Source organism: Ambystoma mexicanum, chromosome 9 (genome assembly GCF_040938575.1).
Source record: "Ambystoma mexicanum isolate Mex_15411 chromosome 9, UKY_AmexF1_1, whole genome shotgun sequence".
NCBI lineage: Eukaryota > Metazoa > Chordata > Amphibia > Caudata > Ambystomatidae > Ambystoma > Ambystoma mexicanum.
Window position 1 is genome coordinate 693,763,653 of NC_090931.1, and position 24,518 is coordinate 693,788,170.

At 47.5% G+C, this 24,518-nt stretch overlaps 1 protein-coding gene across 3 annotated transcripts in view; it reads right to left on the minus strand.

The window, feature by feature from the left end:
* NDUFS1 (NADH:ubiquinone oxidoreductase core subunit S1) overlaps nucleotides 1–24,518 on the minus strand; it is a 1,009,292-nt gene that overhangs the window by 675,669 nt on the left and 309,105 nt on the right. The gene's annotated exons all lie outside the window — the stretch shown is intronic.

Sequence of the window (24,518 nt, forward strand, 5' to 3'; positions counted from 1 at the left end):
GCCAAACCAGGTCTGGTCCCTTTATTCCATCGCCTTTGGCGGGCTACAGGACTGAAGACCGCCTCTTGCGCCCGAGTGTCTGGAGTGGGCTGGAAGTGAGGGAGGTGCCCGAAACTCCCCGTGCTTAGTCTCCTAGGAGACCTAAATGCACTGTGGCGTGATTGGCTGGCTGACTGTCCGGCAAGGACAGCCACCCTGCGGGGTGAGTGGCAGCTAGGCTAGAATGAATGGGAGGAAACTGGATAAAAGGCTAGTCTCTTGGCTTGGAAGGCAGAGTCCACCACTGGAACCAAAGAAACGAAGATGAGCTTGATGAGGACGGCTGTTGCAACTCCTGGACTCTGCTGCAGGTCCAAATCACCAAGGTTCACCTCAACAGAGAAGCCCTGCAAGGATGACTTCTCCCTTTGAGTTGGTGGGACCAATCAACTCGACACTAAGCCACATGGATACCATTCTCGCAGCTGGTTATATTTTCCTCAGAGTGCTGCAGGAAACCGAATAACCAGGGAGAGGCACACCAGTTTGTGTGCTTGACTACAGCTACCGGAATCAAAGATTTGCCAGTTGCCAGCTTTTGTGACCAGTCCCGGTGCAGTGCAGGAGTCCCCCCCCCCCCATCCTCCCCCTGCGAGTACTTGGTTCTCGCAGTGAAAGTGCTTGAAACTTTCCCAACTCGCAGGCCAAATCAGCCTGTGACCCAACATATGATTTGTTCTTTTACAAACTACTTTCGAGAACTTTGGCAAGGACTTCTCTGTTTAACTACCAGAACTGCTTTATCCTATACAAGACTTTGGCCTAACCTATTGCATTGAATCAACTCCTCTGGTGAACTCAAAACATTTGTTCTGTCTAAGAATACTTGTAACCTTTTTTATTAACCTTTGCCATTTTGCTCCCGCTTCAAAGTAGTTTAATGCCTCAGAATGCTATAGTGAAGTACTGAAGTATATTTGTGTGCAATATATATTGCCTCCTTCTCGTGAATGTTTTATAACGGACTGTGAAATAAATTAATAAGTGTTTTACCAGGAAACCTTGAGTATAAGAGTCTTTTTGAATACTTGTGATTGTAGACCTCTGTGTAACATCATTACAGCTCACATTCCCTCGAGAGAAGCCTGGCTGCTCATCGTCGCTACCAAAAACTGTGTAGTACAGACTAATACCAAAGGTTGGTTTTGCTTACACCTGTAGTCTTAGTTGTGTGTAGTGGGCCCCAAGGGTATTGCATACAAATTCTGCCTAACATGGAGAAAAAGGACGTTGGGCCAGACAATACCCTAAAAATCAAAAAGAGGAACCCATGGAATTAGGGTGGATGTCTGAAGAATGGGGAGAATTGGAACCACAAAAGGAGAAAGATAGAAACTTTGAGTAACTGCCTCCATCTCCCAGCTCAATTTTAAACACAGAACTCTGTCCTAATCAACAGAGTACCAGTATCCACATAGGAGCGAGTAAACAAACAGTAAGGGCTGACCTCATATGCTCTGACCAACTCATGGTAGGGAAACTGACACAACTCACCTGTTTCAAAGGAGATCAGGAAGTGTATTCCGAACCCCAGTCACCATTAATATCAGGTCTAGGGAAACAATTATTCCTTTAGTTTTAATTTATTTGAGGCAGGGAACCCTCTCTTAGAGAGAAGGACAGTGAGAATATGACATCACTGCAGGCCCCCAGTTGCACGTTGAGCCATGTTTTGTCAGTTTTCTTCCAGGTTGGTTGGTTCTAAGGTTGGTTTTCCATGTAGTTTTCCAGGTGGAGAATTCAGAGGTTGACGGTTGGGAGTCTGTAGTGAGTGGTATAAGCTAGTTGCCTGGTGTTATGCTACGTATTTTCTACTGAAGTAATACATCGTGTTGGCATAAGCACCAGAGTCTGCACCTTTGTAATAGTGGCAAAGAGAGGAACAGTTACGTTAAGCATAATAGCCACCACTTTCTACCCCCGACATGCAATGCCTTTTCGTTGACAACTGATGTGCTGGCTTGGACAAGTAACTTGTTTAAGCCAAGATCGATAACTCTATTTGTGATCGCTAGGTCGAAACTGCCCAGGAGTGCTTCAGTGCAAAATGACTGCGCTTGGTCACGCAAGAAGACTGTCAGTCCCATTGAGGCTGCTATCTAGTTGCTAAGGTCCTATGGCAAGTTAAGCCGTGCCAACACTGAGGGGACCGTAGGGGCATCAGTTTCCTCTTCCATTTGAAGCTACTTGTATTGGGTGGCTCTGCAGAGAGTGCATAGACTGAACAGTGGGTGCACCCTGTCAAGCACAGTTGTCTGTGCGAAGAGGTGCATGCACTATTTCAAATAGGCACTGTGAGCAGAGCATGCAGCTTCTCAGCACCTAACCTGCTGTTGTACCCATCCCTTATCGCAAGGTCACCATGCAAGCTTACTCACGGACACTGGAAATTTGAGCAGATCTTGGCAGGCAGACTCTTGATGTTCATCATGTTAGTCTGTAAGGCTTGAGCTCATGGACGTCATGAGGGGGTGGTGGGGGTCGCAGCTGCAAACTCTGGTGACTCCCCTTCAACCTCTGGTCAAGGATTGCAGAATTTGTGTGAAACCAAAAAGCAGGTTCTTGCAGTCACCCTGTGAAGTTTTGCTATTACTGATGTGCTATATTCACAAAGGCGTAGCTGGAGAGGACACTGACCCAGAGTTTCTGATTTAGAGGCACCATGATTGTTGTAGGTTTTAGGTTTCTGAGACCTACCATTTTGTGCAGAAATATTCCACGTTTTGATGTACCTGTGGCCTAGATGATCCTGTATCAAGGTAAAATAATTGTATGTATAGCAATTAATTTTCAACTACTGACCCCCAGTAACGCTCACCTGACTCCCACGGAGGCGCTGGCCTGGTTCGCGCTGCTGTGACCTCTTCTAAGGTGATGCGCAGGGTTCGGAAAACGGACTGGACCGGGCCCCCCAAATCTGGCTTGTCTGGCTCGCAGCAGTATCCTTCTGTAGGCGAAAATAGGGGATTAACTGTCTGCGGGGTAATGCAATCGGCCTCCCACTTTCCCCTCTCACCCTCCTCGAAACCCTTCTGTGATTCCCCGTAGTGTCTCACCTTAGGGTCTGGAAGGACGAGCTCTCCATCCTGCTTCTGATGCAGGGGCGCGTTGGTATCCAGTTACTTCACTGGATTTTCGCATTGGTGAGAACCAAACTTGCTTGGCTTCCAGGTAAGTTTTTTGATAAGAGGTTCCCCTAGTGTCCATGCATTAATTTACTAATGCTAGTGTCTTTTTCCCCATAGGGGCCAGGGTACGGAATGCCGGGGAACAGGCACCGACCCGAGATGAGAGGTGAAATCCTTGTAGAAATCAGGTAAGTCTTTAATGAGCGTTTTTTGGTAATGTCTTTTCATTCGCTCATTAACGCTGATGTCTTTTTTCCCCTTAGGGGCCGGGGTCCGGAAATGCCAGGATGCGGCGCGGTCCCGAAAAGAAGAGGGACTGAATCAACAGGTAAGTCTTAACATGGAGATTTAGCTTTCCTTATTCCCTTCTCTCTCTCACCTTTTGTTCTTGCCTTTTTCTCCCTAGGCGCTGGGGCGTGACTGCGAATCCGGATGATCGCTGCTGAACATGGAGGCGCCCTGTAAAGGTGAGTGGAATGCGGCGCTGCAGCGATCGACGCGATGAGCTTTTAAATAAAAGTCTTTCTTTTCAGGATTGTCGGCGAGATGTCTCCGGGATGCGGATTTAGCAGGTAAGGACTTTTCCTTCTTCTGTTCTCTTCTTCTCTTCCTTTGCAGGTGATCCAGGATGCTGGCAGGCGTGGCAGAAATCAGGATGCAGGAGCAGACACGGTGAGCGTCCAGCTGCTAGATGCAGAACAACGCGAAGCACGTGTGGCTGTTTGGGTGGGGTTTAAATAGCCTTGGAAGAAGTTCCAGGTATGTATCCTTCCTCCAATCAGGTATGTATCCTTCCCCGACCACGCCCGGATGGTAAATTAGTCCCACAGGTTAAGTAGTCCCTTTCAGGCCTCAAGGAGGCCGGGATCCTGCAGCATGGTCTGCATCAGGTAAGTGCACCCAAGCACTCCCAAAAAAAAGCCTGGCGCCTATGGCGCCAGGACTGATGTCTTTTATGAGCCTGGCGCCATAGGCGCCAGGACACTGTCCAAAGGGCCCCTATATGGGGTTGCTGGGTCTTTCCTTGGGGACTGGATGTCTGCTTTCGGGGACGCAGGGCTTGAACCGGCTCCCCGGGAGCGGGCATCATGACAGCACTCCCCCTCCCTCCCCCCCCCCCCAAGGCCCCTCCCAAGGTTGTTCCCTCCAGGGGTTTTGGTTTGTCTGGGAAGAGTCGGTGGAATTTCCTGACTAATCGAGGTGCATGCACATGGTCGCTGGGTTCCCACGACCTCTCCTGGAGGTCCGTACCCCTTCCAATCAATTAGGTAGAACAGTTTTGACCTAAACATTTTTGAGTCTAAAATGTTCTTCACTTCGAATTCGGGCTTCCCATCTATTAGAATAGGTTCTGGAGGTTTGAGTAGTCGGGTTCCGGGTACCACTGGTTTCAGAAGTGACGCATGAAAAACAGGGTGAATTCGCATACTAGCTGGTAAATCAAATTTAACAGCCACTGGGTTAATTATTGCCGTAATAGAATAAGGTCCCAGATATTTTGGGTTAAAAGTTCGAGGCCCTTTGAGTGGTAAATGTCTGGTAGCTAACCACACTTGATCCCCAATCTGATACTGAGGAGCTTCACTCCGATGTAGATCAGCATTCTCCTTGTATTTTCTCTTGGCTTGTTGTAAATGCGTAGTTGCCTCTTTGAAGGCTTGGGTAATTGTAGAATGCAGATGTTCTACTGCAGGCATTCCAAGGTTCTGAGGTGAGTCAAGGTTTGAGGTTCGAGGGTGATGCCCAAACAAAGTATAAAAAGGACTGTGGCCAGTTCCAGAGTGTACCGAATTATTATATGCGTCTTCGGCTATCCAAAGAATGTCTTTCCAGTTGCTTTCAGATTGCTGTAACATACACCGTAAGTACTGTTCAAGGGTCTGATTTGTCCTCTCGGTCTGACCATCGGTTTGAGGGTGGTGACTGGTCGATAATCTTACGTCGATCTGCGCCATTTGACAACATTTGCGCCAGAAGTGGGAAATGAATTGGCTTCCCCGGTCAGAGATTAGTATAGATGGGAATCCATGTAGCCGAACAATATTCGAGGAATTCTTTGGCTAGGACAGAAGCTGAAGGTAAACCTTTCAAAGGAATAAAGTGGGCCATTTTGGAAAACAAATCCACAATTACCAGAATAGTATTGTACCCCGAACAAGGAGGCAGGTCCGTAATAAAATCCATTGATAGGGTGTGCCAGGGTGCTGGCGGTATGTCTAGAGGTTGAAGGAGACCGGCTGGTCTTTTCTTTTGACTTTTATTTTGGGAGCAAACACCACAGGACATCACAAAAGATTTAACATCTTTTCGCCAAGAGGGCCACCAAAATTGTCGTTTCACCTTTTCCTGTGTCTTGGCAATACCGGGGTGTCCCTCTATTAATGTATCATGATAACCGGAAATAACTAGTTTGTGTAATTCCTTATGTGGCAGGAATAAGCGTCCTTGGAAATAAGGTAAACCATTATCTATGGTAAAGTCTGATCCCTTTTGTATCCAATCCTGTAAGGTTGTAAGGTCCAGGAGTTGTTTCACTCTGGCTTGAATGTCTTCAAGCGTCTGTAACGGAGTCATGCCTAGAATCCTCCGTTCGGGAATTATTGGTACTGGTTCTGAGTTTGTATCAGATTCTCCCATTCCAATTCGGGATAAAGCGTCTGCTTTGCCATTCTTGCAGCCAGGTCGATAGGTAATCACAAAATCAAATTCAGCGAAAAACAAAGCCCATCGGAGCTGCCGTGATGACTGAGCCTTGGCGGTTTTCAAATACTGTAAATTCCGGTGATCAGTGATCACTGTGATGGTATGTCGAGCGCCAAGCAGATAATGCCGCCAGGCTTTAAAAGAAGACGTAATGGCTAACAGTTCTTTGTCAGTGATTGCATAATTAACCTCGGGTGCCGAGAATTTTCTGGACCAAAATGCTACGGGATGCAGTTGGTTGGTTTCGGGATCTCTTTGGGACAGGACAGCTCCCATGGCTAGGCTGGATGCGTCAGTCTCGACGACATAAGGGAGATCTGGACGCGGGTGTTTCAATATAGGTGCGGAGGTAAACTTAACTTTTAAATCCTGAAAGGCCTGCTCGCTTCTTCAGACCATTCAAAACGTTTATTTTTCCTCAAGAGTGCAGTAATGGTTTGTACCACGCGTGAAAATTCCGGGATAAACCTGCGATAGAAATTGGCAAAGCCTAGCATACTTTGAACCCCTTTTACAGAGCTAGGTGATGGCCATTTGAGGATGGCATCCACTTTTCTTGAGTCCATTCGGACTCCTTTGGGTGTCAGGATGAAACCTAGAAACTCGACTTCTGTGGTATGGAAAACACATTTCTACAATTTAGCAAATAGTTTGTGTTGGCGCAGTTTTTCAAGTACTGTCCTGACGCGTTTTCTGTGATCAGATTCCGAAGAGGAGTACACCAGAATGTCATCGATATATACGACAACACAAACATTGATGAGTTCCCGAAGGACATCATTCATGAAGTATTGGAAGGCAGCCGGCGCGTTACACAATCCGAAAGGCATCACCTGGAACTCGAATAATCCGTATTTAGTACGGAAGGCAGTTTTCCATTCGTCGCCTTCTTTAACTTGTACCAGATAAGCCCCCCGGAGATCTAACTTGGTGTATATGCAAGCGTCCTTCACCTGGTCAAGGAGTTCAGGGATCAGAGGCAGAGGATAACGGTGTTTAACCGTTATCTGGTTCAATGCGCGGTTATCGATACAAGTTCTAAGGTCGCCTTCTTTTTTGGGCACGAAGAACAAAGCCGAGGATGCCGGGGACTTTGACGGGCGAATAAAACCATTAGCTAGGTAATGATCCAAATATTGTCTCAAATGCAGGTTCTCAGGTTCGGTAAGGGCATAAATCCTGCTACAAGGGGGTTGTGCACCGGGCACCAGATCAATTTGGTAATCGTACGATCTGTGAGGAGGTAACGTGTTGGCCTGTTCCTTTTGGAAGACGTCCTGAAAGTCTTGGTATTCCGGAGGTAGTTGCAATGAGGCAGAGGTTACAGATGCTAGATTAATCTTCAGGTTTTCTGGGTAGCAGGTTTGTGTACAATCCGGGAAGGTTATTCTCTTAGCTCGCCAATCAATTCGAGGATTATGTGTCTCTAACCAAGGGATTCCAAGAATAACCTGAAACTGTGGAGCCTTGATTACATCAAACACAACACCCTCCCGATGGCCGTCGGGACCAATAAGAGTCACCTCAGTAGTGGAATGTGTTACCGGTCCAGAGGCAATTTCAGTTCCATCGACTGTGGTGATGACATCTTTGCTGGTTTTAGGACGGAGAGGGAGGTTAATCCTAGAGACCAATTCACGATTCACATAGTTTCCAATAGCCCCACTATCGATGTATGCCTTTATTGCATGCAACCGCTTAGGCTGTTCTGGATCTACGAGAACCATTGGCACAATGAAATGCGAGGTCTGAGAGTTAGTTTTCAAGCTCGGCAAGCGGACCCCTATGCTTGTCGGGCGGAGTCGTTTCCCGAAACAGAGTCTTCATGGTTTTATCAGCGGCTCCTACCGCCTTTCGGGGCGGTTTTGCCGGGCGATCTCGTAGCAAGTGTCCAGAATTCCCACAATAAAGACATAATTTTAACTGCCGCCTCCTTTCACGTTCCTTTTGAGTTAAGGGTCCTTTAACCCCTCCAATTTGCATAGGCTCAGAGACATCAACTCCCTTGGGATTAGCATGGGTCTTGACCAACACCCGGGTCTCAAACCTGGACCGATCTGCTTTTCTGTTTTGAAGTCTGTGATCCAATTGGACCACTAACTCTATATACTCTGTGCATTCTTGGGGCGGATTTACAACTTGGGCCAAGACATCTTTAAGTTCTCCGCGTAGGCCTCGATAAAACAACGTGACTCTTTTATCCTCTGGCCATCCCGTTTCCACAATTAGTCTATTAAAGTTTGCAATATAGGATAGGAGGTCCCGATTGCCCTGTCGCAGGGATAGAAGTTCGTCATCCAGAGCCTGCCCCTGAGAGTGTCGAGCAAATAACCTTTCCATGCTTGCTTGAAACCCTTGAAAATCACAGAGAATCGGGTCATCTTGAGTAACCAGTGGAACTGACCAATCGGCAGCGCAGCCGCTGAGATATGACAATACAAAGGCTACCTTGGTCTGATCATTAGGGAAGGCCCCAGGTCTGCATATGAAGTGCAAACGACACCGATTCATGAATACTGCGAATCGTTTGGGGTCCCCAGCAAAGCGTTCGGGTGGGGCCAGCGGCATGTTTCCGGGTAGATTAATCTGCACAGGGTTACTGGAAACCACAGGAGCGGGGTTCCCTCCAGAACCGGGTAGAGGAGTTTGCCCAGCTTGACCTTGCAAAAGCTGTCTGGCCAGGTCATCAGTTCTTTCCTTTGATATTATTAATTCCCTCCTGAGGGCATTAGTCTCTTGACGAGCGGCATGTACTTCGGCCCGTAATTCCCCCAGTAATTGGGCCAATTGATCAGTCTCAGAACTTTCCATAGTGCCTGGGGGGAATTTGTAGGAAGGCTTCGCGTTCTGTAATGCTCAACTGACTCCCACGGAGGCGCTGGCCTGGTTCGCGCTGCTGTGACCTCTTCTAAGGTGATGCGCAGGGTTCGGAAAACGGACTGGACCGGGCCCCCAAATCTGGCTTGTCTGGCTCGCAGAAGTATCCTTCTGTAGGCGAAAATAGGGCATTAACTGTCTGCGGGGTAATGCAATCGGCCTCCCACTTTCCCCTCTCACCCTCCTCGAAACCCTTCTGTGATTCCCCGTAGCGTCTCACTTTAGGGTCTGGAAGGACGAGCTCTCCATCCTGCTTCTGATGCAGGGGCGTGTTGGTATCCAGTTACTTCACTGGATTTTCGGATTGGTGAGAACCAAACTTGCTTGGCTTCCAGGTAAGTTTTTTGATAAGAGGTTCCCCTTGTATCCATGCATTAATGTACTAATGCTAGTGTCTTTTTCCCCATAGGGGCCGGGGTACGGAATGCCAGGAAACAGGCACCGACCCGAGATGAGAGGTGAAATCCTTGTAGAAATCAGGTAAGTCTTTAATGAGCGTTTTTTGGTAATGTCTTTTCATTCGCTCATTAACGCTGATGTCTTTTTTCCCCTTAGGGGCCGGGGTCCGGAAATGCCAGGATGCGGCGCGGCCCCGAAATGAAGAGGGAATGAATCAACAGGTAAGTTTTAACATGGAGATTTAGCTTTCCTTATTCCCTTCTCTCTCTCACCTTTGGTTCTTGCCTTTTTCTCCCTAGGCGCTGGGGCGTGACTGCGAATCCGGATGATCGCTGCTGAACATGGAGGCGCCCTGTAAAGGTGAGTGGAATGCGGCGCTGCAGCGATCGACGCGATGAGCTTTTAAATAAAAGTCTTCCATTTCAGGATTGTCGGCGAGATGTCTCCGGGATGCGGATTTAGCAGGTAAGGACTTTTCCTTCTTCTGTTCTCTTCTTCTCTTCCTTTGCAGGTGATCCAGGATGCTGGCAGGCGTGGCAGAAGTCAGGATGCAGGAGCAGACACAGTGAGCGTCCAGCTGCTAGATGCAGAAGGCGAAGCACGTGTGGCTGTTCGGGTGGGGTTTAAATAGCCTTGGAAGAAGTTCCAGGCATGTATCCTTCCTCCAATCAGGTATGTATCCTTCCCCGACCACGCCCGGATGGTAAATTAGTCCCACAGGTTAAGTAGTCCCTTTCAGGCCTCAAGGAGGCAGGGATCCTGCAGCATGGTCTGCATCAGGTAAGTGCACCCAAGCACTCCCATAATGAGCCTGGCGCCTATGGCGCCAGGACTGATGTCTTTTATGAGCCTGGCGCCATAGGCGCCAGGACACTGTCGAAAGGGCCCCTATATGGGGTTGCTGGGTCTTTCCTTGGGGACTGGATGTCTGCTTTCGGAGACGCAGGGCTTGAACCGGCTCCCCGGGAGCGGGCATCATGACACCCCCTGCCCCCTCACTAAACGCTGTAAAAATAGATATTACTATGAAATGTATTAGTACTTAATTTATCAACCTCGGAGGATGAACGGGTGAATCAGCCCCGGTGAAATATAAACTTGAAAAGTGCAGGCTTGCAGATGTCAAAGTTTAGCTTTTAAGTCACTGCGCTATCCAACTATGACACTGTATGCAGTGTGAGGAATCAAGTTTAAGACTCGGACACAGTAACAGGTTTTGTATTGAATAAAGACTTATCAAAAGAAAAACCTATCCCTGACTGTAAGAGGGGTTTCCTGCCTCAACAAAACTAAGGAACGTGTGTGTCAGGATGCGAGTTCTCTGTCCTAGGTTCAAAATCCTAAGCTAACCCTCACACACTAAACTCAATATAACATGAAATGGGGAATGTCTCTTGGCTGAACACCTGCAGCTTCCTTCCAAGTCTCTAAGGTGCAAAGTTCCACTAGAGAAGGAACCTTTCCTTCCCTTCCCTTCCCTTCCCCTCCCCTTGGGTACTTTTGGTTATTCACAATGTAACTTTTGGATATTTCTACAATCCCAAGGAGTATGGCTCTTCACCCTCCTGCCAGGGTTTTATTTTGCTACTTGTATGCGGGTCCCAGACTCAATATTAAAATTCAAATCCTAAGTTCACACTGTTCATTAGCCTTCACTAGTTTCTGTATCCAGGTAATTATATTTTTCATATGTTGGACCACCAATCCTTCTCCAACTGTGCTAAATGTCCCAATTCTTGTTTGGATTTTTGCTTTTTCCACAAAGGCATCCGGCCTTAAGCACCCCAGTATCCCAATCTCCTCCTCTGGGCTTACCGGCCTTTCTATGTCAGCTTGGTTGTTCCTCGTGTATCACCGTTTCCTCCACTGTCAGTCTGCTGCCTGGGAGTGCGTCTCGTCGGCTTCTCGGTTCCAACCTGGCCTTCTCGGGATGGCAGTGCAGTGAACACTCTTCCACCCGACTTCCATGGACGTTGTCTTCGCTTCGGTCTGCAGCTTGCTTTCCTCCAGTGTCCAAAATAGCGTTGGGAGGGCCGATTCTCTCATTTTGTTCAAGTGTTCCATATCTGAATGTCCCCGGCACCTGTCAACATCTTCCAATGACTAGAAAGGGGCTTTGGCTTGCCGTTTCTAGTGATCTTCATCACTCCATCCCTCTTCCTCGTCTCAGTGTTATAAAGGGGGGGTGCAGGGAAATTTAAGTCCCAGTACTTGTTGTTTCAGTGTTATTAAAGGGGTAGGGATGTACATAAGGTCTGTATTCAGTAAATAGTGGAGATTCGTACATAAATGAGGGAGTTAAAGAGCGTTTGGTCCTAATGGAAAAGAGGTATACCATGTTTGATCTAGCAAGTTTATCCCACTCCTATGAGGGCCGTCTCCTCTCATGTGGTCCTTCCTCAGGTAGCCTCCCCAAGGGTCAGGATCAGGTAGCTTCTGCCTTTCGCTGGCCACATGAGGAGAGAATTTCCCTGGGAAAAAAGTGGCAAATCGCCAGATTCGTCACAGCGGTTTAAACAATTGTGCAGTTAAAAAGTAACATTTCATTAGGATTTCAGCCCACCACCCTCATGACCCCTCCAGTTGTTTTTAAACCAAAACATAACACTTGATTTACTAGTGGTCAATCGCATATTCCTCCTGCTTCTAAACACTGTAATAATAAGATGTTTCGAAACATAAGCCCCAGAGCCAATGCATTAACAAATTGTTATGCTAACCTGGTCTCTGTTGAGGCATTGGGGCATGGTTGCAGCCCTCCCTGAACTTGAATCACCCCCTTCAGGCTTCTCCCTCAGTAGAAAAGCTGTGAGCGATGGTACGTGGTGATACTGCTCCTATGAATTATGGAAGATAGGCTCTCCGTCCTGCTACTTCTGGCAGGGGCGCGTCGAATGGGCTCTAGTTCCTTCACTGATCCATGATAAGAATTAGTCTAGTCCAGCTGCAACTACGCTTCTCCTTATGATTGGTAAGTCTTTCTTGAGCTCTTGTGATGATGTTTGTTCTGTTTAATGTTTTTATATGTTGCTCCTATTTATGCCCGCAATAATGTTGCTCTTCTATTTTCTTCCCTTAGATGGAAATGCGGCCTCAATGCAGCTGTGAGACGCGAGATGCGGCTGGATGGAAGATGGATGCTACCGCAATGTTCGACAGCAGGTAAGTGATGGTTTAAGGAAAGCGCGAAGTATGGCGAAGCGCAACTTTAAACTGACTGTTTTTTCAATGTCTAACCTGGTCTTCTGTTTTTCCTTGCAGGCGCTGCTGTCGACGATGGAGCGTGTCGTGCTGCGGTGCCAAGATGAAGATTTTGGCGTTCCGGAAAGTGTAAAGATGAATACTTGGTTCACCGAAGAGATGTACAGGTAAGAACAGCTTCCCCAAGTTGGTAAGTATGCTGGCAGGAAGCAGGATGTCCAGGAAGCAGGATCTTTAAAGGTAAGTCTGACCTCAGGCGACGGTGAGCGTTACGCTGCTTGCAAGTGCAGAATAGCACAAAGCGTCTGTCTTGAGGATCGGGGCAGTTTATATAGCTAAGATCGTGGGCACGTCCATTAGGGCCGGCTTACCATCCACACCCTGCCACTCCTAGAGCATGATCACGTGCGAAGGCAATCCATTAACAGCCACACACCCAAGAATACACTTGGGGCTGCTTAATGGATGGAATGTTCCAAGGTTAATGCATCTGAAGTGCTATGTCCATAATAAAAGCTTTTTGGTGTTAAATGGATGTTCTTGTTTACTTTTGTTCATGAGCCTGGTGCCAAAGGCGCCAGGACAGTGTCCACCCAGGTCTCCTGTGCATGCGACCCCTGCATGCCTGTGCCCCTTAGTTCATGACCATGACACAAATGCCACAGTATGCCCATTTAATGAGCATTAGCTGGTAAGATAGCTCAGAGGTTGAAGTGCTCACTGCTGTGATCCAACTTTGTTCTGCAGGCGGCATGTTTGAATCCTAGAAAGGTCTACTCAACCTTTAATCCTTCTGAGGTTGACAAATGAATATTAACTCGGGTTATGGTAACAATTTTATATATTTGTTTTATGTGAAGTGTTTTGGCGAAAGAGCAATTTAAGTAATGGAATATAGAAATACGTAAGGGCTAGCAACATTAAATCCAAGCATTGGATCCGGTCATAATCCTAAACTAGTGTTGCTTTAAAAAATGTTTCTTTGCATCCTTGAGATAGGCGCAGATCTTTTTATACTAGCATGTCTGAAGCCGAATGAGACTAGGTTATGAATCCACTGGAACAAAAACTAAATAAATATTTGATATATAAAGGGTTTTTCCAGACCTTTTTAAACCCACCATAACTTTCTTGGTGTTGTGCAAACATGGCCAAATGCTGCAACCGCAAGGCTGTCAAGACTATAAGGATCAAGAGGGTGCATGCCACTGATAGGAGTGGAACACATTTACTCCTCTGACCCAGGGGAGTTAGGGAGGAGAATACAAGCACCTTTTGTTGTGTGTATTGACACAGGGAGCCCTGTACAGGCCGGGAAGGTGAGCAAAACAGCCCCCTAAGAGATCTAGGGTCAAGGGTGCCATTGCAGACTCTGAGAAGACAGTGGAGGGCATCTGCAGGAGCCCCGCCTGCTGAATCCAGACCCTGACTAGCGAAGTGGTCCAGGCCCCAAAAGGTGATACTGGATGTTGAAAGGTCATCCCAAGTCCCAGAAACATACCTTAACACAGGTGACCCGCCAGGTACCATGTGGGGCCGAGGGGATGCCAAATCGACCAATAAGACAGTGACAACAATGGCGTGTACTGGGGAAGCCTCTGCAGCAGTTTCTGGAGAAGCCCTCTCATGGCAGGACCTTCACAATGACCTGATAGAGTTATAGTGCTCCCTCACAAAGGCATTTCAAGACGAGTTCAAGCTTATGCGATCGGACCTCGATGCAGCGATGGTCGAGATGAAAAAAGAAGTGGGCAAAGTGGGGGAAAGAATGGACCTTCTTGAAAGAGGCCTGCAGGAGATTGAGACCTACTCTAAGAAGCCTAGCAAAGCAATCCAAAGGTTGAACTCGGAAACAAAGAGCCTGAATTGCAAATGGAGGACCTGGAGAATAGTTCACTAAGTATTAACATTGGTATACAAAATTTGCTGGAGGATGTCCTCAACCAGGAACTTAAGTCGCAGGTTCAGACATTAGTTTGCTGACATCCTGGGAGGAACTACACCAGACGAGGTGGGTCTGGACAGAATCCACAGAACAGGCATATCGGAGAGGGGTCCTAACAGTAAATCAAGGAATATTCTTGCCACTTTTACGCAGAATTCACAGAAGAAAGCAGTTCTCGTGCTGCAAGGCCCCAGTAGCCGTTATCATTTCGGGGTTCCCGATCCAACTGTACCAAGGCCTGGCATGGAGCACGCTGATGAAAAGAAGGCTAATGGGCCCAGTGGTCTGAGAATTGCCAAAAAGGAACATTAGTTATAAATGGACATTTCCATTTGGATTGGTGTTCGATTGGGAGGGCTTGCAATGACGCTTCACATCTATCCATGCTCTACTACAGATTGATCTGGACCTTGGACAGAAGAGCCTGCGCCACCACAGGACGCTCGCAACAATCACAGGACCTGGGAATGGTGGGCTGTGGGGAACCGCAGGAGGAAGCCGCCTTCATCTTGAGGGCCCACACCAAGAGACAGTGGTGAATCCCGTGAGAAGAGTCCTTCAAAGTGACAGACACTACTGTCATAAACTGTAACATATATGGTGTCCTTTGGAAGCATTAGGGGGAGTGGAGGATAGTGGAATTGTCATTAGTTGTAGGGGTGCTAGAGGAGACATGCGTCATCCCATCTTGTATACCAGCAGGGTAGGTTTTGCATTTGCAGGGGGGGGGGGGGGGGGGGACGGGCCACTTGCTGGAGTGGTCAGGCAGCTGTCCCAGTAGTTGAGTTGCATGGAGGCAGGGAACCTTTGAATGGGTATGGGGAATTCACAAGACAACAGTGTCTGTATTTGGGAGGCTCTGCTGGGGTTACGGAGAAATCCAAAGCTACCCACAAAGATTCTTGCCATGAATGGCCAATTGATGCAGGGTGTCACATGTTGAAGTGGTTGACTCAGAACGTTGGGGGCTTAAACTCCCCTCTGAAGAGGAAAGAACTAGAGCCGTTTTCTAGATCGGTCAAACCGGATGTGTGGGCCCTTCAAGAAACCGACCTGTTGCAAAGGATCAGGGGAGGCTTAGACTTACGGTTTTTCTGAGGTTTTACATGCGTCTGATGTTAGGGAGATTTATAACATGTATGCTTCATCCCCTCTCCTAGTGAGACCCTGCAGCAATTTCTGCTGGACTTCTGGACCTTTTTCTTTTAATCCTGAATGAGTGGAGCCTTTTCCACTCATTCATTCGTATGGGCTTGTCTTCGGGAACTCTGTTCTCTGTGCTTTACCTTTACTATGGAGTCTACTTTCCTCCATATCTCTATAAGGCATCAATATTTTACTATTGCAGCACACAGCTCCTTTTGGGCAGTGTTGCTGGGAACCCTTTGGGTTCTCCTTTGAGATTATTTTCTTTATCGAGTAACTACAGTTCTTAAGGATAGAGGAATACTTTGTATCCCTCCTAAAACTTTATATTCTGAGAGTTTGGCACACACCACCGCATGTGGAGTGCCAAGGGGAAACCTAGTATTGCCGGTCTCTCTGCTCCTGTGACTTTAGTCACATACAACCTTCTAGTTATGGCTGGTGACAATGGACGTGTTCTACTAATTATTGTACCATTTTCTTTACCACAGACTGTATTCACAGTCCCGGGTGTGCACAATAGGGGCACCCCAGTACTTGAATCCGAAGAATCTGGGATGCACCATCTTCGAGCTATGTACCTAAAATTCTCTTAAGTACTAACTTGGGGGCTTCTTTCTTTTTTCGCGACTTCTAGCGTGGTTTTTCTTCGTTAGTCCTTGTTCTACCTTTCTGTGAGGTGGAGGCCCGCGTGCGTTTTGCCTTTGGATGGAACCCTTGGGTGTCCCCGCTTAGGCTCCAGTGTGTCTGGGCAGGCAGGAAGTGGGGGAGTTTTTCACCACTCCCCTGCTCTTTGTCTGCCTGAGTGTCTGAATTGAACCAGCTCCCACTGGGGGTCTGGCTGTCCTGTTTGGACAGCCACCGCCCCTTTCTGTGAACTGCTGAGAGAGATTGCAGATGAGTGTGTGCTGAAACTGAATTAAAAGGTGAGGTTCCAGAGGTGAAAGGCAAGTCGACCACTGGAACTTGAAGTAACCGAAGACGCCGACCAGTGACGCCTGCAGAACCTTTGCAACACGGTGAAGAAACCACTGCTGTCCTGATGCTGTTTTCTATGAGACAGAGGAACTCCGAAGAGGACAACTCCTTCCCTTTGGCTTGTGGGACCAACCAGCCCTGAGACAAACTACAATCTGAGCCATCTCCCTAGGTTCTGTGGTGTTCCAGAGCTGCAAACCGTGAATACCAGGAGACCTCCGACCCAATCATAGTGCATCATCTTGCTAAGGCTGAATCCTTCCAAGTCTTTGCTGAGCTCCAGGTGACCTTCCAAAGACACAATCCGACTCATCCAAATGCCCTCACCAGAGTGTGGGACTCCAGGAATCGAAGAAGATTGACCAGGCAAATCGTGTCCTTTGTTGGTTCTGCAGGATAGGTGCCAAAACCGCAGACTGACCAGAGGAGCTAATGAAATACGTTCCAGAGCTCCTCCCTCAAAACTGCTGCCAAGAGAACCCGTCCACTGTCCGGCCTTTCGTCACCAGACCAAGGAATCCAGAGGTTGAGTCAAGCATTGCCACATTTAGGAGAATCCAGCCTCAAACATTTCTTCTAACCTAAGGTACTGTGGGGAGAAAATGTATTGCTTACCTTGATCCAAGAAGTCGCTCCAGAGTGTTGGAGTGCATGTAGAGGTGTCCAGGGTGTCCACTCTTAACTCTGACCAAAGTTGCTTCTTGGGTTCCTTTTGGAAGTCCTTTAACAGGGTCTACACCGTTAAGTTATTCTTATAGTATCCTTACAGAGAGACTAAAAGTCTCCACAGGAAGACTTGCTGTTCTGCTGCCTCAAAAGACTGAGCTCTGTCCGAACTGCCTTTTAGCTAGGGTTGTGAATTGGACTTTAAAAGTGACAATTTGCGCTGAAACTGCCTCTAGAACCTTAAACTCAACTACTGTTTGACTAGCCAACTGTTTTCCTTCCAAAAAGACTTTATCTTATGTGGTTTTGCTAATTAAATACAATTATCAATACAATTAAATACAAAAATTGCTCTGTATTCCTCTTGCAAACTTCGCTGGGGAGTAGTAAACCCTTTCTGGATAGCATACACCCACCTTACAAGCGTTCTTTATATGTCTGCTTTAGACTGGTCTACTGCAAACTGCCTGGTATACACGTGGTTGGTCCGCTCAGAATACTGCTTGTTGGCCACTTTGTAAACAAGCTGATGAGACCCTGATCATTTTTACGTTGTATTGCCCGCCTTTAACAGAGTTACGGCATAGGTATTTATTACCTCTTACTTGGCAAAGGGTTGAGGTGCACAAGGGAATCAATGCAGTTCCTCATTAATTCGATAGAGTGCAAAGTGGTATTTGCCTCTGCCAGGTATGTTCATCATGCCTGGCTTCCAAGAAGAAAGTTGTTGGGCATCGATTTACCCCAACCATAGGCCACCCTTGAGGCTGCAAGCGGTGCCCGCCCCCTGCAGTTCAATAAAAAAAAAAAATCTTTTTTTTTCTTCTTGGAGCTTCAAGCTTTGCTCTCCTCTCACGGATTAAGCTACATTTTAAAGACAATTTTAAGGCCAAGACGCATCCCTGGAGCACCCTCTTCAGTACGTCAAAGCGATCAGTCGGGTCCCTTCCCAGACCATATCGTACAGAGGCCTGGATGTGCACATGTAGCAATTTAAATCGCATCGAGCACCTCCATTGGGATTTTTTCTGCTTCTTCAGGATTTGCCATAGTAGTGCTCTTGGCCCGGAGTCGAACGCTGCTTTCAGGTGCAGAAAGATGACGTACAATTTCATCTTAAATCATTTTGTGTATTTCTGGATTAATAAAGAGAATACAAAATAAAAACCAGTGCTCCACCTTGCCCCAGCCAGTTCGGAACCCTGCTTAGGCATTGCTAATAGGCTCTGTGTCATCCAGCCATTTTTGTCATTTTCCCAGCAAGACTTTGCTGAAAGTTTTCCCGGCACAGTAGAGTAGGGAAATCAGGCAGTCATTTTCAGGCTGGTCTTCGGACCCTTTCTTGTGTATCAGTACAATTGTGGCCTTGCGCCAGGTTTGTGGTACTTCCATGGCGCCAATGGCAGCATTAGATACCCTGCACAAGTCTGGCACCCAAATGGCCATTTCGTCTTTTTTTTTTTTTTGAGAACCCAATGCCTCCTCCACCTCCTTGTTAGTTATAACCAGGGCTACATCTGGGGGGGCTTATGCATACCTCTTCCACACTATAGCGGGCAGCTTGCCTTCCCTGCCCTGCATAGAGACTGGAGAAATGTTTTCTCCAGGCAGCTCCTGTTAGGCAGAATTGCATGCAGTACCCTCTGGGACCACCACATAAAATTAGGACTACAGGTGTAAGCAAAAACCAACCTTTGGTATAGATCTGTAGTACACAGTTTGTGGTAGCGAGCTGAGCAGCCAGGCTTATCTCAAGAGGGAATGTGCGCAGTACAAAAGGTTACACAGAGGTGTTACAATCACAATGGTTCAAATAGACTATTACACAATCATTTAGAAAACATTCACTAGAAGGAGGCAACTTAATATTATACGCAAACACTTCAATACCAAACCAATAGGTTTCTGAACAATTTTGGCTCCCCTGAAATAGGAGCAAAATGGCATTTCAGTTACTTTGAATGGGAGGAAAAAGGCACAAGTTAACAGAATAGATCACAAATACTTTCTTAGGCAGTGCAAATAGTTTCAGTTCACTAGAGGACTCGATTCAGTTCAATAGGCCTAGGCCAAAGTCAATGGACTAGTGTCTTGGATAGGAAAGAGCAGTTCTTGAAGTAAACGGTGAAGTCTTTGGCAAAGTTCTCAGAAGTAGTTTGTACGAAAAAGAATCATATGTTGGGTAACAAGCTGATTAGGCTGTAAATTGGGAAAGTTCCACGAACTTTCACCGCAAAAGAAGTGTTCTCTCAATCAGGTTGGCACAGTATCTTAGTATGAAGGAAAAGATACAGCAGACGTTGGTTCCTGGCAGTTCCTGCAGATCTCACTGTTCCTGAGCCTCAGTTGTGGGGACAAGAGGGAGGACGTCGGGGGGGACTCCTGAACTGCACAGGATCGTCGGAAAAAATGTACAAAATGGAGTCACTTCAGTTCGAGTAGCACACAAGCTGGTGTCCTTCCCCTGGTTAATCCTAACAGGCTCCGAGAATGGTATTCTGGTGGCTTACGAGTTGATTGGCCTCACCAACTCAAAGGAAGAAGTCGTCCTTTAAGGGGCTTCTCTGTCGAGGTGAACTTGGCAATTCGGACCTGCAGCAGGGCTTCACCAGGCAAACCAATGGTCCAGGAGTTGCAGCAGCCGTCCTCTTCCAGCTCGTCTTCCGTTCCTTCATTCTAGTGGTCGACTCTGCTTTCCAGTCCAAGAGACTCGCCTTTTAAATAGTTTTCTCCCTTTCATGCCAGCCTAGCTGCCACTCACCCAGCAGAGTGGCTGTCCTTGCCGGAAAGTCAGCCAGCCAATCACGCCAGAGTGCATTTGGGTCTCCTAGGAGACTAAGCACAGGGAGTTTCGGGCACCTCCCTCACATCCTGCCCACCCCATGACACTCAGACGCCAGAGGCGGTCTTCAGTCCTGAAGCCTGCCAAAAGCATAGAAACAAAGGGACCAAATCTAGTTTGGTGGGCAGAGACACTCTAGAAGGACCTTTCCAAAAAGAAATGGCGAAAAAAGAAGCCCGGGAACCGTTTAAACAAAGGGGCTAAAGGCGCCATATTGAAAAACATGGCTCCCGTGATTTTTAGCTACCGGTGTTCGCGGTCGGGAAATATCATGGTAGCTTGTTGTAAAACCACTGCCACCAGCCATTTCGATAGAAAAGGGTAGCATTTGACTGCTACATGAGTTTCGAGACACAGGGGATATTAGGTTACCGCTCCAGCACTCTATAGGAAGATAGTGTGTGCTGGGTCTAGGAATTTAAAAAGACTAGTAAAGTCAATGTATCTTTACATTCTCTGGGAAGCAGTAGTTTATCCCAGATAAGGTATTATTTAAAGCTTGGGAGAGCCAAAAAGGCGTCACTGCACTGAGGGTGCTGTGTGACACAAATAAAAAAAGAGGTTGCCTATGGAGTTGTCTAAAACTCCATAACCAAAAAATAAAACACAGTAAACAAACAAAAAGCTCAGAGTCCCAAAGTTCAGCAAAAGAGCTGGGGGTCTCTAAGGTAGAGAGGAATTAGCACATTTTGAGAATTCTCCCTAACAGCTCCCGAGATGCAGCATTGTAAGGACTGGTTGCCATCCAGCTTGCTAAAAGAGACCAACTTCCAAATCCGCACCATATTCCCTTCTTCCATCGCCTAATGTAGTGCAGCCCAGGACGCTTGGGCATTTGCTTTTTTCATTGTACGCAAGAGTGTTTTATGGTTTAACATCAATTATCACAGGGCCCCTTTGTCCACGGGATTAGCAGTTCTTGCATATAATACTAGGGCTTTTTTCGAACTAGAACATTCAATGTTGTACCAAGGATTTGTTTTCACAGCCCTGCGTTTGATTTGTGCACTTGACGAGGAGACAAAGGGTACCAGGATTTGCCCAGGCTCTCAAATGCTTCTTTTATGACAGATGCTGGGGCACCAGGATCGCAGATGTTGCCCAATTTGCCCGCTATTGCTGCATATGCCTCTGGCTTTTCACCTCGCTTGATCCAGTCTAACCCCGTTATTGTTTTTCTGGTGTGCCCCTTGATCCCTATATATGTTGGGTTGCCCCTGCTCCCCTAACCCCGTAGATCCACCCATGCCAAGGCAACTAGTAAGGGACAGGGGTTTGTGGTCCCTCTCCATCCCAGCAATAATGGCCAGGTTCAGAGCTACAGGCCAGTAGCTGGCCGAGATGAATATGTAGTCAATCCGAGAGATTCCCTTCGGGCCCCTAAAAGCCATGGCCGCCGGCTGATCACCTGACAATCGGCCATTGCATACTTTGAGATTGAGACATCAATTAGCACGCTGACTCAACCGCAGCTTTATGGACCCTTTTTGTGGGGGTAGATCTTGCCGGAATCGACCATGCAAGGTCCTGGTCTTCCCAGGTCCTCTGTTGCCGCGAGGCGGTTCCACCTGGAAGTTCAAATCGCCTGCCACTAATGTAAAATGGCTTTCTGAAATGAGTGGGGTGTCGGAGTTGCACAAATCTTGTAACAACGATAGGGAACCAGGCCAGTCTTCAGTCTCGGCCTATTGTATACATTGAAAAGCAAGAAACTCTCCCCCCCCCCCCCCTCCACTGACACCACTAGTAGTTGTAAGTCAGTGGAGCCGGTTTTGACAGATACCACTTCCCAAGCGAGCCTGACTTCATACCAGATCTGGAGCCGACCCATTAGTCTTCCTCTGGGAACTTTCATAGCCGGAATTTAACTGGTCACATAACCCTCAAAGGCAATTGCTTCCAGGTGGCTCATGTTTCCTGGAATAATATGACCTGGTGTTCTCTGACAAAAATCGCACAAGCCGTATCGGTAGACATCCGCTTTAAGCCAGCAATGTTCAAAGAGAGAATTTGTAGAGGTCTTACGTAGTCTCCCCTGAGGCAACCCCTGGTAGTCAGTCCAACAGGTCCGAAACAGGGCCAAGGATATGGGGACAGCCCCACCTAAGGGCCCCACAGCACTCCCCCCAAGATGAAACAAACCAGTGGGTTGCCAGGGAGGGGTCAGGGGGGTGGGGGGACATATTGGCACACGTCCCGAAAATTGGATTCAAAGAATTGCCGAGAGAATACCAAGATGTTTACCCCCTTACAGGGGCTGGTGTGCAAGTCGATGCCCAAAATGCCCTCCACTAGGTCCCATGAAGTCAGAGGGACCTCGATGTAATCCATTGGGGAGTTTGCCAAGGAGCCCCTGGTACATTTTAGGAGGTCTCTCCTGATTACCGAGAGGCACCCCCCTAGTCTCCCTAAACCAATAAAGGCATTTCTGAGCGACTCAGCATCCTCAAATACCCTCTTGTCAGATGTGGGACATTGATTAGGAAGACCTTGGGGACCTGTGCGCCTCTTGGCACAGTGATTCTTGTCTGTTAGAATGGCTGTCCCCTGGTGAGCCCCAGAGGGTGCAGGTTTGGGGCAGAAAGGTGAGGACCAATGCCACAGGACGAGGTACCGAGAAGGCCAGCCTGGTTGGGCAGAGGGGTTAGCCTCAAAAGGGTGGAGGGGGCTCATATACCCGCGACCGCCAGGCACCCTCCTTCCCGGGACCTAGTCCCCAGCGGTTGCCAGCGCCCTCACCCCCACCTGTGCCAGGGGGTCCATCAGAACGGTCCAACATCTTGCCCCCTTCTCTCAAAATGGGCCTAATGTTGGGCTGCTCCTGTAATCTTCCTACAGCAACCCTCTTACTATATCTCATATTAGACTGGCATCACCCATGGCAGTCCTGGGGCCCTCCACAGTGCCCCCAGAACAATCAATCGCATTCCTGAGCGCCCTCAGTTCTTCTACAATAGAGCTCAGCTGTTTTCCAAAGATCATGGTCAAGGATTCCACCAAGGTTAGAATGCACTGGTCAACCAAAGTGGTCCCCACAATGTTTGGGAGGCCATGAATGTGGGGACAGCTACTAGGTTCCGGGCATGGGGTCTGTCTGGGTACTCTTATCCTGCTGAGTAGGAGAGCGCCACGCTTGGTAATTTGCTTATCAGGTAGGGATTGCTAGGCTTATTTCCCTTACCCCTTTTTCTGCGAGTCACTGTTTTCCAGGGGGCCTCTTGGCCACTTGCTATGGGAGAAGGTGTCAAGGTTACCCATTCAGTTTCATTTAGGGGGGCAAGAACATCGAACTCATTGGAAAGCTCAATAGGGGCCTGCTGGGAGGGCGGGGGCAGTGGAATTTGAGTGAGGTTGCTGTCCAGAGTCGACGTTCACTCCCTGTGCTTTATTACAAGTGGCAATGGCCCTAATCGTCTCAGGGTTTTCACCTCCTTTTATGGGGTCTGGTGTGTAAGTCTCTTCAATTTTTGAGATTTAAATATAAGCAGCAGTCCTCAGAAACTCTTATCAGGCTCTAAGTAACCTTTCCGAGGTATTATTCTCACCTCTGAAACCACATTGCATGGCATACCGTTGGTTCTGCACTTAGCTATGAGTATGCCGCTTTCTGCTTCCTTACTTTATAAACGTCTGTCACCGGCAGGGTTTGAGACGGCTTCTCAGTATGGTAGGAGTACTTTGAGTTCTGATTTAGGATATGCCATTTCTGATGGGGTATGGAGTCATGAGCAGCCTCCTGCATGTAGAAGATTGATCTGGATTTGAGGTATACCCACCAAAGGGTTTCTCACTGTATTTACCAGTCTCCATGGACAATGAAGCATTGTAACGTTAGTCTAAGTGACATCTGTTGGAATTGCAAGAGAGGTGGGCACAATTTTACATATGTTTTGGCTCAGTCAAATAGGACGACCCTTTTGGAGGGGGTAATGTCCTTCAGCGTGTTGACCTTGTGTTGGGGTCTTCTCTCCCCCCTACACCCGTGATCTATTTGCTGGGCCTGTTCCTAGCTTGCATCAAAGTGCCCGCTGGAATGCTTTTCTGGGTTTATAGGGCCCTTTGAATGGCCAAAAACTCATCTTAACATTTTGGAAGAGGGATCTCAAACCTACTGTTGATGACTGGTTGCATGATTTGTCAATTCTATCCAGCAGAGACAAGGTGTCCTTTCAGATTGAAAGAAGCAAAACAAATGCTCTGATATTTGGGACACCTTTAAATGAGCTGTATGCCCAACACCCCGCCCCCTTTTTTCTTTGTTCCCCTTTTCCTTCTTTTCCATATAGGGCAACTGATCTACTGCTGCTAGTATACTTCTAATGTGTTTGTTACTTGCTTATTGTGCATGCTTTTGTGTTGTTTGTGGACGTTAAAAAATAAATCAAAACAGATGAATAAAAAATAATAATAAAAGAACCAGTCACTTTAAAAGCCACACACACTGCATTAGGCAGCAGGTGGTAACGGTGCAACCTTATACAGTGAAATGCAGATAAAGCAGTGCTTAAGGATTGGCAAGCACAAACACATTTAGAGCTACAAGGAAATTGCTGATGGGAAGATACCCGAAACAATGGAAACGATTTTTGGCCAA